The 12,648-nt window shown below is 42.7% G+C and overlaps 1 protein-coding gene across 2 annotated transcripts in view; it reads left to right on the forward strand.

The window, feature by feature from the left end:
• The first annotated feature begins 3,212 nt into the window (after positions 1-3,212).
• The window catches only part of hmgcra (3-hydroxy-3-methylglutaryl-CoA reductase a), a 48,368-nt gene continuing 38,932 nt past the window's right edge, over positions 3,213-12,648 (forward strand). The window contains exon 1 of one of the 2 annotated variants that reach the window (XM_070885959.1): positions 3,213-3,337. The gene's annotated coding sequence lies outside the window, so the exon portion shown is untranslated. Of the gene's footprint in view, positions 3,338-12,423; positions 12,472-12,648 lie in introns of those variants that run through there. The other variant, XM_070885968.1, reaches the window with a different exon arrangement.

A 12,648-nucleotide genomic window follows, 5' to 3' on the forward strand; every position in this document is an offset into this window, starting at 1 on the left:
TCTGAGCCAATGCGCTACAAGGTTTTGTTAAATAAAAAACATTTAAACCGAACATTAGTCTGAAATCATCAGTATTTCTGTAAAAACCAACCCTCCCGCTGCCCCCCCTCCCACCTCGCTTCTCCTCCCCACCTCTACCCCTTCCCCTCTTGACTCCAAGCCGCCTGGCTGAGGAGCTCCTCAGGCGATGCTTCATTGGGGTGGGGAGGGGGGGTGATTGCCGAAATGCTACTTGGACAGATACAGGAGAGGACAGTCCCGAGGTGGAAACGTGCTCCGAGCCAGAAGCAAGATGTTGCTGCATCTGGTTGGCAATGGGGGTGCGGTGCCGTGCTCCGGGACCACTAGGAGCCCCTGCCACTAGTGTTCCTGGCTACCAGCTCCAGGGCCTCCTCCATCCCTTATATCTTATTTGTGGGACAAAAACTCGGTGCCAACTATGTTCTTGGTGCTCAGTAGGCTTTTTGCTACTGGTGAATCTTCCTCATGCCTCCCACAACAGCCAGACAAGCACACACCACAGCCACACACGCCTTCAGTCCCTCTGAGCTCCCTCTCTTTCTGTCTCCTCTTCTACGCATGTCATGATGACCCTTGACCTCCTGAATCACAGGAATCGAGCGTTGCCATGCCATTGCTAAGGACGGCCACACTTTACGGCTGAAGGTCAAAAAGATTTAACGTTACCGCCCATTTCATATTGCTTGCGGTAACGCCCATTATCAAAAATGGAGAATAGGTGTTTTGAGAATGGACGAGAAGCCGGCGATCTGAAAACACTTTTTTACCGCCCACGCCGGAATTATCCTGCCATTCACATCCAATCTAAACTAATCTTTTTCTAACTTCTGCTGTTACCATCTCAAGTCGGCCCATCATCCCTATTGTCTCTCAAATCTCTCCTTTCTTCCACCCTTCCCTTTTGTTTTTTCCTTCCACCCCACTACCGCCCCCCCCCTCCCCCCGCTTCAGTGCTCCTTAAGAATTTGTTCATTTCGAATATTCGCCATTTCTGAGGAAGGGTCATCGACCCATAATGTTAACTCTGCTTCTCTCCACAGATTCTGCCTGACCCGCTGAGATTTAAAGCATTTTCTGTTTTTATATTAAATTGTATGGTGGCCTTTATTGTAAGGGGTTTGGAGTACAAGAATTAAGAAAGTCTTACTATAATTTTACAGAGCTTTGGTGAGACCACAGGTAGGATCTTTTTAAAGTTTATTGTAAAGCATTTTCATATGCAGTAATATAGCTTTTGTAAAGAGCTGTGACCTGTTAGAGATTAAATAAAGCCACTAATGAGGTGTATAAACCAACTGACCTGACACAGCACTGCCCCCCGGTCTTCAAAATCCATGGCACGGCCTTGAACGACATGGACCATTTTCGATACCTCGGGAGCCTACTATCGACGATGAGATCCAACACCGCCTCCAGTGCGCCAGCGCAGCCTTCGGTCACCTGAGGAAGAGAGTGTTCGACGACTAGGACCTCAAATCTGGCACAAAGCTTATGGTCTACAGGGCTGTAGTGATACCGGCCATCCTATATGGCTCAGAGACATGGACCATATACAGTAGATACCTCAAAACGCTGGAGAAATACCACCAACACTGCCTCCGCAAGATCCTGAAAATCCAATGGGAGGATAGACGTACCAATGTCCATGTTCGCAATCAGGCCAACATCCCCAGTATCAAAGCACTGACCACACTCGACCAGCTCCATTGGGCGGGTCACATCGTCCGCATGTCCGACACAAGATTTCCAAAACAAGCACTCTATTCGGAACTCCTACAAGGCAAGCGAGCCCCAGGTGGGCAGAGGAAACGTTTCAAGGACACCCTCAAAGCCTCCTTAATAAAGTGCAACATCACCACCGGCACCTGGGAATCTCTAGCCCAAGACCGCCCTAAGTGCAGGAAGAGCATCCGGGAGGGTGCTGAGCACCTCGAGTCTCACCGCCGAGAGCATGCAGCAAACGAGCAGGCAGCGGAAGAAGCGCGCGGCAAACCAGACTCCCCACCCACCCTTTCCTTCAACGACTATCTGTCCCACCTGTGACAGAGACTGTCATTCCTGTATTGGACTGTACAATTTTAGAGTGGAAGCAAATCTTCCTCGATTTTGAGGGACTGCTATGATGATAATGATGTATAAACCAGCTGTTAATCTATGATTATTCTTAGAAAAATCTATATTGGTTTATGTTCGAAAAAAGACAGGTTGAACCTCTCTTATCTGGGACTCCCTTATCCAGCACCACCCCTCATCCGGCACCATTGCTGGCCACCAGGTGGGGCATGCGCAGAACGCGGCCGGTCAAAATCCTTCCTCGGTCTCAGAACATACATTGAAAAAAATTCGTACATCTTTCACCTCGATGCCGGGGTTATCGGCTGCCTCCTCCTCGTCGCCCTGCTGGAACTCCTGCAGCCACAGTCCTCGGGCCGGCCGCTCCTCCCCACAGCGCTCCCTCCGGGGAGTCAACCTGGCGGGCCGTGTCCTCGGGCCGTCTGCTCCTCCGCTCAGTGCTTCCTCCGGGGGGTTGGGCCGTGCCGACTCTTCGGGCCCGCTGACACTTCTGGGCCCACTCGGGCCGTGTCGACTCTTCGGGCCCGCTCGGGGCACCGACCTCCTCCCCTACCGCCCCCCCCCTCGGGCCGATGACCTCCCTTCATCCGGCGAAATCCCACATTTGGCACAGGCCAGGTGCCAAGGGTGCCGGATAAGGGAGGTTCAACTTGTAGTAACTCATGATTTCTTACCAAATCGCATAATTTTTAATGCAAGTTGTTGTTTTAACAGTTTGTCGCATGAATTATAAAACGGTGAGGTTGGCATTACTGAGCCATACACAAGAATTTTGAGATTTGATATGGGGTAGGGGTATACAAGTACCCCCATTCTATCAATGAATACAAAATGTGACGAGGTGGAGCGATATCACTGAATGTTTAGCTTGTGTGACATCACTTAATTATTCAGACGCATTGCTGCTTATGATAATATATTCAGACAGGTTGCAAGTTCTTTTGCGTCTGTCTGTGTTAGGCCAATCAGGACAAGCGCCGACCCAAACCTGCGGTCCTATTGGTGCGCTTGGCCTCGCAAGATCCCGAATATGAGCCGAACTTCCAATACGGAGGAACGTGACGTCGACGTTCGGCTCTCTCGGCCAATCAGACGGAAGGAAAGATCGGGCGATGGTCGCTCGCCATTTTAGCCACTTGGAGCACAGTCAGACTGCTTCTGTCGAGGGGAGACAGCGAAGGGGTGGGAGTTGGGGAGTTAAGACGTTTTTAAACTGTTTTCTGTGATTTTTTTAAACGCCCAGGTGAGTAAATCGTTGATTTTTGTTTTGGAAATGTAGTTTTAACGGATCTGTTTTGTTTTAAGGCAGCGCTGCAGGCAGCAGGCCCGGTGTAGGTCCTGATGAAAGACTTGAGCCGGTTACTGTGATGTAATCGGCAGCAGTTTGTTTCCAGTGAATTAACCCCCGGGTCCCGGGAATATCTCCCACCCCCCGGGTCCCGGGAATATCTCCCACCCCCCGGGTCCCGGGAATATCTCCCACCCCCACCTCGGTGCCGCGATCACCCGCCGCCCATGGCAACCGCGCAAGTGCATCTCTTCCCTGCACGATCCGCATCCCCGGCCAGGAAGGGGCGGCGGCTTCACTCTGTACGCCTAGTGCTTTGATGCTGATCCCGTTTGCGAGTTGTCGTCCTGTATCATCTTTGTATTTAAATTCAAATCGAGTTTATTCCCATTTTTTCTATTAAATATTAAAACGTGTTTTCAAAACCCGTATTGCTGAATACTGTATCTTTTTCACCGTAGCTACGTTGCACAAATATGTTGGCTGCTGCTCTGTTGCCTGTTTATTTTTAACACCCGCAAAATGCAATTACATTTGTTTTAATGATTTTAAACCTGGTGTGAATCCGCCATCCAAGCTAGATATTATTTCTTGGGTGTCTAAATGGTCATTTGCTTTCTTGGTTTGCTTTGCGCCCTTGAATTTTTTTTTAAAGAATTGTTTCGAGTGGGCAAAACAAGGTTATTACCAAACAAAACCAAATAATTCTGGGTATTGTAGCTTTCAATAAAATGCCACTTTAAAAATGATTTTTATTTTAGAAAAGCTGCCATTTGAAACTAGTTCAAAGATATAAGGATACATCAGATTTCATTAAATCACGTTTCTTGGCGCACCCCTGCTCCAACCAACATAGAGTAGGCAATTGAGTCTCCCTCAGGCCTCTTTCAACACCATTCTGTAACTGACGTGCTTTGCTACACCCTGAGAAAAGAACTTAATCTGTATCTCTATTTGCATCATAACTTGGAGCTTGCAGTGTAAAGAATAAAGGACTTGATCTATACCTGTATAAGCTTTACTGATCAATATAGGAACATATTGACCCCATTAATGATTGGAATAACTTGCATGACTTTCATTAAATTCTCATGTCATGTATTAATGCTGGCCTGTGATTAGCAAAAATGTTTCTTTATAATTTCCTTCAATACAGTTCTCTCATTCTATGTGATGCTGCATCAAGTGTATGGTTGGCGCTAGGATTTCAGCAGAATATTACCCAGAATATCAAGTAACCCTGCTCTGGTTTCACTTTCCTTCTAATTTTTGTTTTCTTTATCTGTCCCTGCCTTTATTGCCACATACATATGGATAAATGGCCCAATCAGGGATTCAGTGCTATACTGTTTAATTACTGCAGTTGTAAATAAAATTTGGATTATTTTCACTTGCATTCATACTACTTTCTCCAAATATTTGTGTGAGTGAGGTATCAAACATGTCTCTTGGGGGATTCCTGAAATGGAAGATTGGAATTTCTACTTTTGCTGTTGGCTGGTGCATAAAGAGTGCCTATGTTTTCCCTGCCAATAAAAATTGGTACTACTGCCAATTTTTAAAAAAGTGAATGAAAGCTGTCGTGAAAGGTTTTTCTGTTTTTAAAATTACCTGTACAATGTGCATAATTTAAAAAATAAATTTTAATACTTGACACAAATTCCTCATTTACAACTCAAGGTTAGATTTTCAGTATCTTTTAAATTAAACTTTGTTGAGGAGCATTGCTCAAGTACATCAAATTCCACATTCCTCGATGCTGTTGGTATAATAACTTGGTGTAACTGGATCATTTTCTTGGGTTTTAGGAAATACTGCCTGAAGTGTATGTATATTATATTTTTATAACACCACAGCATAAGATTTGTGCCAAAATTGATTTTGTAAACTACCATGCCCTTCAATAATGTTCTCTATATATCTTGCTGTTAAATTCATAGTGAATACATTGCTTATTTTCTTGAACACATTTCAAATGACCATGGCAGTTGTTTATCCATAGTTCATTTGGCCCATGAAGTTTGCTGATGTATTTCTCCATGATTCCCATAGTATTCCTTTTTCAAACAATTATCTAATTTCCTTTTTAAAATAATGTATGGATTCTAGTTCAGCAACTGACATGGCAGAGAATTTCATATTCTAACCACCCTTTGTGTAAAGAGATTTTTTTCTAACATCCTTTAATCCTTTAGTGATTATCTGACATTTGTGCCCTTGCGACTGTCTCTCCAATCAGTGAAAACAATCTAATTTGTTTAGAATTTTGAAGACTTCAACTTTGCTTCAATGGAAAAAAAGCTCTGACTTCTTTCACAACTGTAACCTTGCTTCCCCAATAATATCCTGATTGATCTGTGCTGCAAATTTTCCATGCTCTTGTATCCTTCATGTAATGAGTTAGAATGGAGGAGATGGGGTACATATGAATCAAAAGTGAAGAAAGTGGCTAGGAAACTATGAACGAGAAATGACGGAGTTAAGAAAATAATCCTGAATGGTTCACCTTTTGCTAGATTCTTGCAATCAAATTGTTCCAACCAAAAAAATTGCATTCCCCTAAGCTCGCCAACTACACACTCGACATAAAAATTTTCCAACAAAAACATAAATACACATTTCACGATAACCTGATTGAACTTGCCTAAGCAATTAATCTTTGTTTTAATATTTACTTGTATGCCTGGGGCTGCTATTTGTATTTTACCCAATGCTATTGGGAGTTACAATTTCCAGGAAGCTGCAGTTTGAATTCTCGAGTGCGAGTGCAAGGGTGCTTTTCCCCACATTAACAAGATTTTAGGATTACTGTACAAACTGAAACTTGTATAAGGCATATTTACTGGCCCGAAAATTGCGGGCGGATGCCTCCGGCCAGAATTTTTTTAACGAAAATACCTGGTGGTCCCGGAAGAATGTAAAATTGTGCTCCGAGGTCTAGTTGCGCAGTCTGGTGTACGGGCCCATGTCTTCCAGGAGCGTATACGTATCCTGGGGTTACGTGGGCCTGGACCACCAATCACAATGTATTCTCAGTGTAATGGGAGCTCATTACTTATCAATGAGAATACCCCTAAAGTCAAATAACACTGACAATTTTTTTTTAAAACACTTCTTTTTAAAGTTAATAGAAATTGGATTAAATTAAATGTCTTGGAGAAAAAAATATTTTTGAAATTAAAAATAAACTTGCCTTCATCGACAGGGTTTTTAATAGAAAAATAAGTAATATTTAATTTTTCTATTTTAAAACTCTTACACTGGTAAAAGTAGGTTATATGTTTACTTTTTGAAAACAGGCATACAATGTTGTGAAGAACAGTGGAAGGCCAGAGGATTGGGAAATTTTTAGAAACCAGCAAAGGATGACTCAAAAATTATAAAGATAGAGAGAAGATAGTAAACCAGCAAGAAAAATAAAAACAGACAGTACGAGTTTCTACAAGTATATAAAAAGGAAACAAAGTAGCTAAAGTAAACATTGATCCCTTCGAGGATGAGACTGGGAAATTAATAATGGCGGAGACTTTGAACAAATATTTTGTATCAGTCTTCACGGTAGAAGACACAAAAGCATCCCAGTAATTGATAATCAAGGGGCTATTGGAGGGGGGGGGGAACAAAACTATCACTAGAGAAAAAGTACTAGGCAAACTAATGGGACTAAAGATGGACAAGTCCCCTGGACCTGATGGCCTGCATCCTAGGTGGTCTTAAAAGAAATGGTTGCAATCTACCAAAATTCGTTAGATTCTGGAGAGGTCCCAGCAGACTGGAAAACCGCAAACTTAACGCCCCTATTTAAGAAAGGAGGGAGATGGAAAGCAGGAAACTATAGACAAGTTAGCCTAACATCTGTCATTGGGAAAATGCTGGAGTCCATTATTAAGGAAGTGGTAGCAGGACATTTAGAAAATCATAATGCAGTCAAGTAAAGCCAGCATGATTTTATGAAAGGGAAATCATGTTTGACAAATTTGCTGGAGTTCTTTGAGGATATAGCAAGCAGGGTGGATAAAGGGGAACCAATCGATGTTATGTATTTGGATTTCCAGAAAGCTTTTGACGAGGGGATTAAATGTAGTATCTCCAAATTTGCTGTACCTGCATGCCAACCTTCAATGACTGATGTACCATGACACCCAGGTCTCTTTGCACCTGCCCTTTTCCTAATCTGTCACCATTCAGATAATAGTCTGTCTCTCTGTTTTTACCACCAAAGTGGATAACCTCACATTTATCCACATTATACTTCATCTGCCATGCATTTGCCCACTCACCTAACCTATCCAAGTCGCTCTGCAGCCTCATAGAATCCTCCTTGCAGCTCACACTGCCACCCAACTTAGTGTCATCCGCAAATTTGGAGATACTACATTTAATCCCTTCGTCTAAATCATTAATGTACAGTGTAAACAGCTGGGGCCCCAGCACAGAACCTTGCGGTACCCCACTAGTCACTGCCTGCCATTCTGAAAAGTCCCCATTTACTCCTACTCTTTGCTTCCTGTCTGACAACCAGTTCTCAATCCATATCAGCACGCTAGCCCCAATCCCATGTGCTTTAACTTTGCACATTAATCTCTTGTGTGGGACCTTGTCGAAAGCCTTCTGCAAGTCCAAATATACCACATCAACTGGTTCTCCCTTGTCCACTCTACTGGAAACATCCTCAAAAAATTCCAGAAGATTTGTCAAGCATGATTTCCCTTTCACAAATCCATGCTGACTTGGACCTATCATATTACCTCTTTCCAAATGCACTGCGATGACATCCTTAATAATTGATTCCATCATTTTACCCACTACCGATGTCAGGCTGACCGGTCTGTAATTCCCTGTTTTCTCTCTCCCTCCTTTTTTAAAAAGTGGGGTTACATTGGCTACCCTCCACTCCATAGGAACTGATCCAGAGTCAATGGAATGTTGGAAAATGACTGTCAATGCATCCACTATTTCCAAGGCCACCTCCTTAAGTACTCTGGGATGCAGTCCATCAGGCCCTGGGGATTTATCGGCCTTCAATCCCATCAATTTCCCCAACACAATTTCCCGGCTAATAAGGATTTCCCTCAGTTCCTCCTCCTTACTAGACCCTCCGACCCCTTTTATATCCGGAAGGTTGTTTGTGTCCTCCTCAGTGAATACCGAACCAAAGTACTTGTTCAATTGGTCCGCCATTTCTTTGTTCCCCGTTATGACTTCCCCTGATTCTGACTGCAGGGGACCTACGTTTGTCTTTACTAACCTTTTTCTCTTTACATATCTATAGAAACTTTTGCAATCCGTCTTAATGTTCCCTGCAAGCTTCTTCTCGTACTCCATTTTCCCTGCCCTAATCAAACCCTTTGTCCTCCTCTGCTGAGTTCTAAATTTCTCCCAGTCCCCGGGTTCTCTGCTATTTCTGGCCAATTTGTATGCCACTTCCTTGGCTTTAATGCTATCCCTGATTTCCCTTGATAGCCACGGTTGAGCCACCTTCCCTTTTTTATTTTTATGACAGACAGGAATGTACAATTGTTGTAGTTCATTCATGCGGTCTCTACATGTCTGCCATTGCCCATCCACAGTCAACCCCTTCAGTATCATTCGCCAATCTATCCTAGCCAATTCACGCCTCATACCTTCAAAGTTACCCTTCTTTAAGTTCTGGACCATGGTCTCTGAATTAACTGTTTCATTCTCCATCCTAATGCAGAATTCCACCATATTATGGTCACTCTTCCCCAAGGGGCCTCGCACAACGAGATTGCTAATTAATCCTCTCTCATTACACAACACCCAGTCTAAGATGGCCTCCCCCCTAGTTGGTTCCTCGACATATTGGTCTAAAAAAACCATCCCTTATGCACTCCAGGAAATCCTCCTCCACCGTATTGCTTCCAGTTTGGTTAACCCAATCTATGTGTATATTAAAGTCACCCATTATAACTGCTGCACCTTTATTGCACGCACCCCTAATTTCCTGTTTGATGCCCTCCCCAACATCACTACTACTGTTTGGAGGTCTGTACACAACTCCCACTAACGTTTTTTGTCCTTTGGTATTCTGCAGCTCTACCCATATAGATTCCACATCATCCAAGCTAATGTCCTTCCGAACTATTGCCTTAATTTGCTCCTTAACCAGCAATGCTACCCCACCTCCTTTTCCTTTTATTCTATCTTTCCTGAATGTTGAATACCCCTGGATGTTGAGTTCCCATCCCTGATCATCCTGGAGCCACGTCTCCGTAATCCCAATCACATCATATTTGTTAACATCTATTTGCACAGTTAATTCATCCACTTTATTGCGGATACTCCTTGCATTAAGACACAAAGCCTTCAGGCTTGTTCTTTTAACACTCTTTGTCCTTTTAGAATTTTGCTGTACAGTGGCCCTTTTTGTTCTTTGCCTTGGGTTTCTCTGCCCTCCACTTTTCCTCATCTCCTTTCTGTCTTTTGCTTTTGCCTCCTTTTTGTTTCCCTCTGTCTCCCTGCATTGGTTCCCATCCCCCTGCCATATCAGTTTAAATCCTCCCCAACAGCACTAGCAAACACTCCCCCTAGGACAGATGCATTACATATACCTATCAAGTACTGTTGCGCAGCCGCAAACTTTATAAATAACCAAAGGCATAAGCAGCCAAAATTTCTTTCAATATTTCAGCTTTAAAGACACTACACGAATAAATGTTTAGGATTTATTTTTCTCTTCCTCCCAGGGCTACTGTTTCTACTAGGGTAGGTTGTTTATGCAAGTTATTTTGTATTTATTAAACCAACCGTGAAGGGGAGTATAGAGCTGCATGCAGTGCATAAGCAAAACACTCGTCTCGAGAAATTATCTTAAAACTGATGAGTCTAGGGCACTCTCTTACAAACTTCTTTCTAACATTTTTCACTGTAGGTGTGCATTCTCCCCTAAACAGCATAACCTCAATTCCACTATGAATACTGCCAGAGATTTGCTAATAATACATTCTATTATTGTAAAGTACAGTTTTGTGCTACTTGTACAATGTTTTGAATGGGTATGTTATGATGCTGGTGCTATGTTGAAAACAGAATTTTCCTGGAGCAATGAAAACTAAGCAAGTCTGGCATAGATGTTGCTTTTAATGAACACTGCCCATATTTGAGCATAAATAAGTGCGTTCTGAGCTTCAGTAATGCTGATGTTGCTCGTAAACAAGTAATACATTATTTATGCATTGTACATGACGTGCTTTCTGGTGAAGAATCTTGGGTTGTCACTCAGACCTACTGTGATGTGCCAATAAAGGTCTGGTTCTGACGTGCTGATTTCAGAATTTGAAATATCCTGTTCAGAATTTGATGTTTTCCCATCTTGACTTTTTTATGGCCTGGGCTACAGTTTTAATGCACAATTTGTTGTTTTGTAAATCAGTACTTTTTATAGATTATCTTTAAGTATTTTCACATCCAATTTTATTTTAGAACATTTCTAACAAATGATGGGTCATTGAATACAATCTGATTTGTGTTCACTGCCCTATGCTCCTGTCTGCCCACTTACAAAGAGCTTCATTGTACAAGGTGTTTAAAACTGGCTCCACAAATGCCTATATATAGCAAATTTGTAAACTTCTGTGACACAGATCCTTAAAGTACAATCAATTCTCCTCGTTTTGCTATGCAGTGGTTCAACAAATCTAATTTTACGATTTATAGAATGACTTAGAATTTACAGCACGGAAACAGGCCATTCGGCCCAATTGGTCTGTGCCAGTGTTTGTGCTGCATACTAGCCTCCTCCCATCCTCCTACTTCTAATCCTATCTGCATATCCTTCTAGTCCTTACACCCTCATGTACTTATCTAGTTTCCCCTTAAAGACATCCATGTTATTTGCCTCAACTACTCCATATGATGAAAGGTTCCACATTCTAACCACTCTTTGGGTAAAGAGGTTTTTCCCTGAATTCTTTATTAGATTTATTAGTGATTATCTTATATTTATGGCCCCTAGTTTTGTATTCCCCACAAGTGGAAACATCAAATGTCACAGTCTACCTGTGCATGTGCAATTTAATGGAGGCCAGCTCTATAGAAGGTTGTTTTCCAGAGACCTCAGAGTACAAGGAAGTGTAAAAGTATCCTGTCTGTCCCATCAACCAAGCTCCCAGTAGGGACTTGCCCTACGTGAAGTTATGGTCCACATTTATGTCATACTGTTATGTGGAACATTGTATTAGATCACACTTGTGCCAACAGGCTGCCACCTACATACAGTCAGTGATAGGCACTAAACAGAATTAAAACTAGTATAATAGAAATATAGAAATTTACAGCGCAGAAGGAGGCCATTTCGGCCCATCGTGTCCACGCCGGCCGACAAAGAGCCGCACGGCCCTTGGTCAGCAGCCCTAAAGGTTACATATAAACCTATGAACAATGACGGAAAGGCAAAGAGCATCCAGCCCAACCAGTCCGCCTCACACAACTGCGACACCCCTTATACTGAAACATTCTACACTCCACCCCAACTGGAGCCATGTGATCTGGGAGAGGCAAAAACCAGATTTAAAAACCCAGGCCAATTTTGGGAGAAAAAATTCTGGGAAAATTCCTCTCCGACTCGTCCACGAGATCATCCTGGTCGTATTCGATTCCCTGCAGTACTTATTATATCTGCGCCTTCCAATAAAAGGTCATCCAGTCTAATTCCAATTACCAGTTCTGGGATCCGTAACCCTGCAGGTTACACCACTTTTAAGTGCCCATCCAACCATCTCTTAAAAGTGGTGAGGGTTTCTGCATCCACCACTCTTCCAGGCAGCAAATTCCAGATCCCCATAACCCTCTAATGGACGATGAAATGTGTAGTTGGCTTGGAAGGGCAAATGGACACTCGGTTTAAAATGTGGCATCTTGGAGATTAAAATCAAACATGGTCACTTCCCAGTTGCTCTTTTTAGTTTAAATGCTCAATATTCAGGAAAACCACATGGAGTTAGTCATCCACTTACTCATTGCTTATGCAATACTGCAGTCGTATGTTTCATTGAAGTTCTTTACTTCACAGCATGCTGTGAGATAGATGTGTAATATGCAAGAAAATATTGCACACAACTAGACTGTGGGTAAGTTATATGTAATTATATGTGGATATGTATGGTCTCCTTCACTAATGGAATAAATGTATTCAACCCTTTCATTAAAATAAATTGACTAGTGCACTGCTTGCGTGCTATGTGTGGTTTAGTTCATTTACTTTAAACTCTTAAGATGTAACTTTGCCCTTTTTATGTGATGCAACA

The sequence above is a fragment of the Pristiophorus japonicus genome, chromosome 1 (assembly GCF_044704955.1).
Source record: "Pristiophorus japonicus isolate sPriJap1 chromosome 1, sPriJap1.hap1, whole genome shotgun sequence".
Classification (NCBI taxonomy): Eukaryota; Metazoa; Chordata; class Chondrichthyes; family Pristiophoridae; genus Pristiophorus; species Pristiophorus japonicus.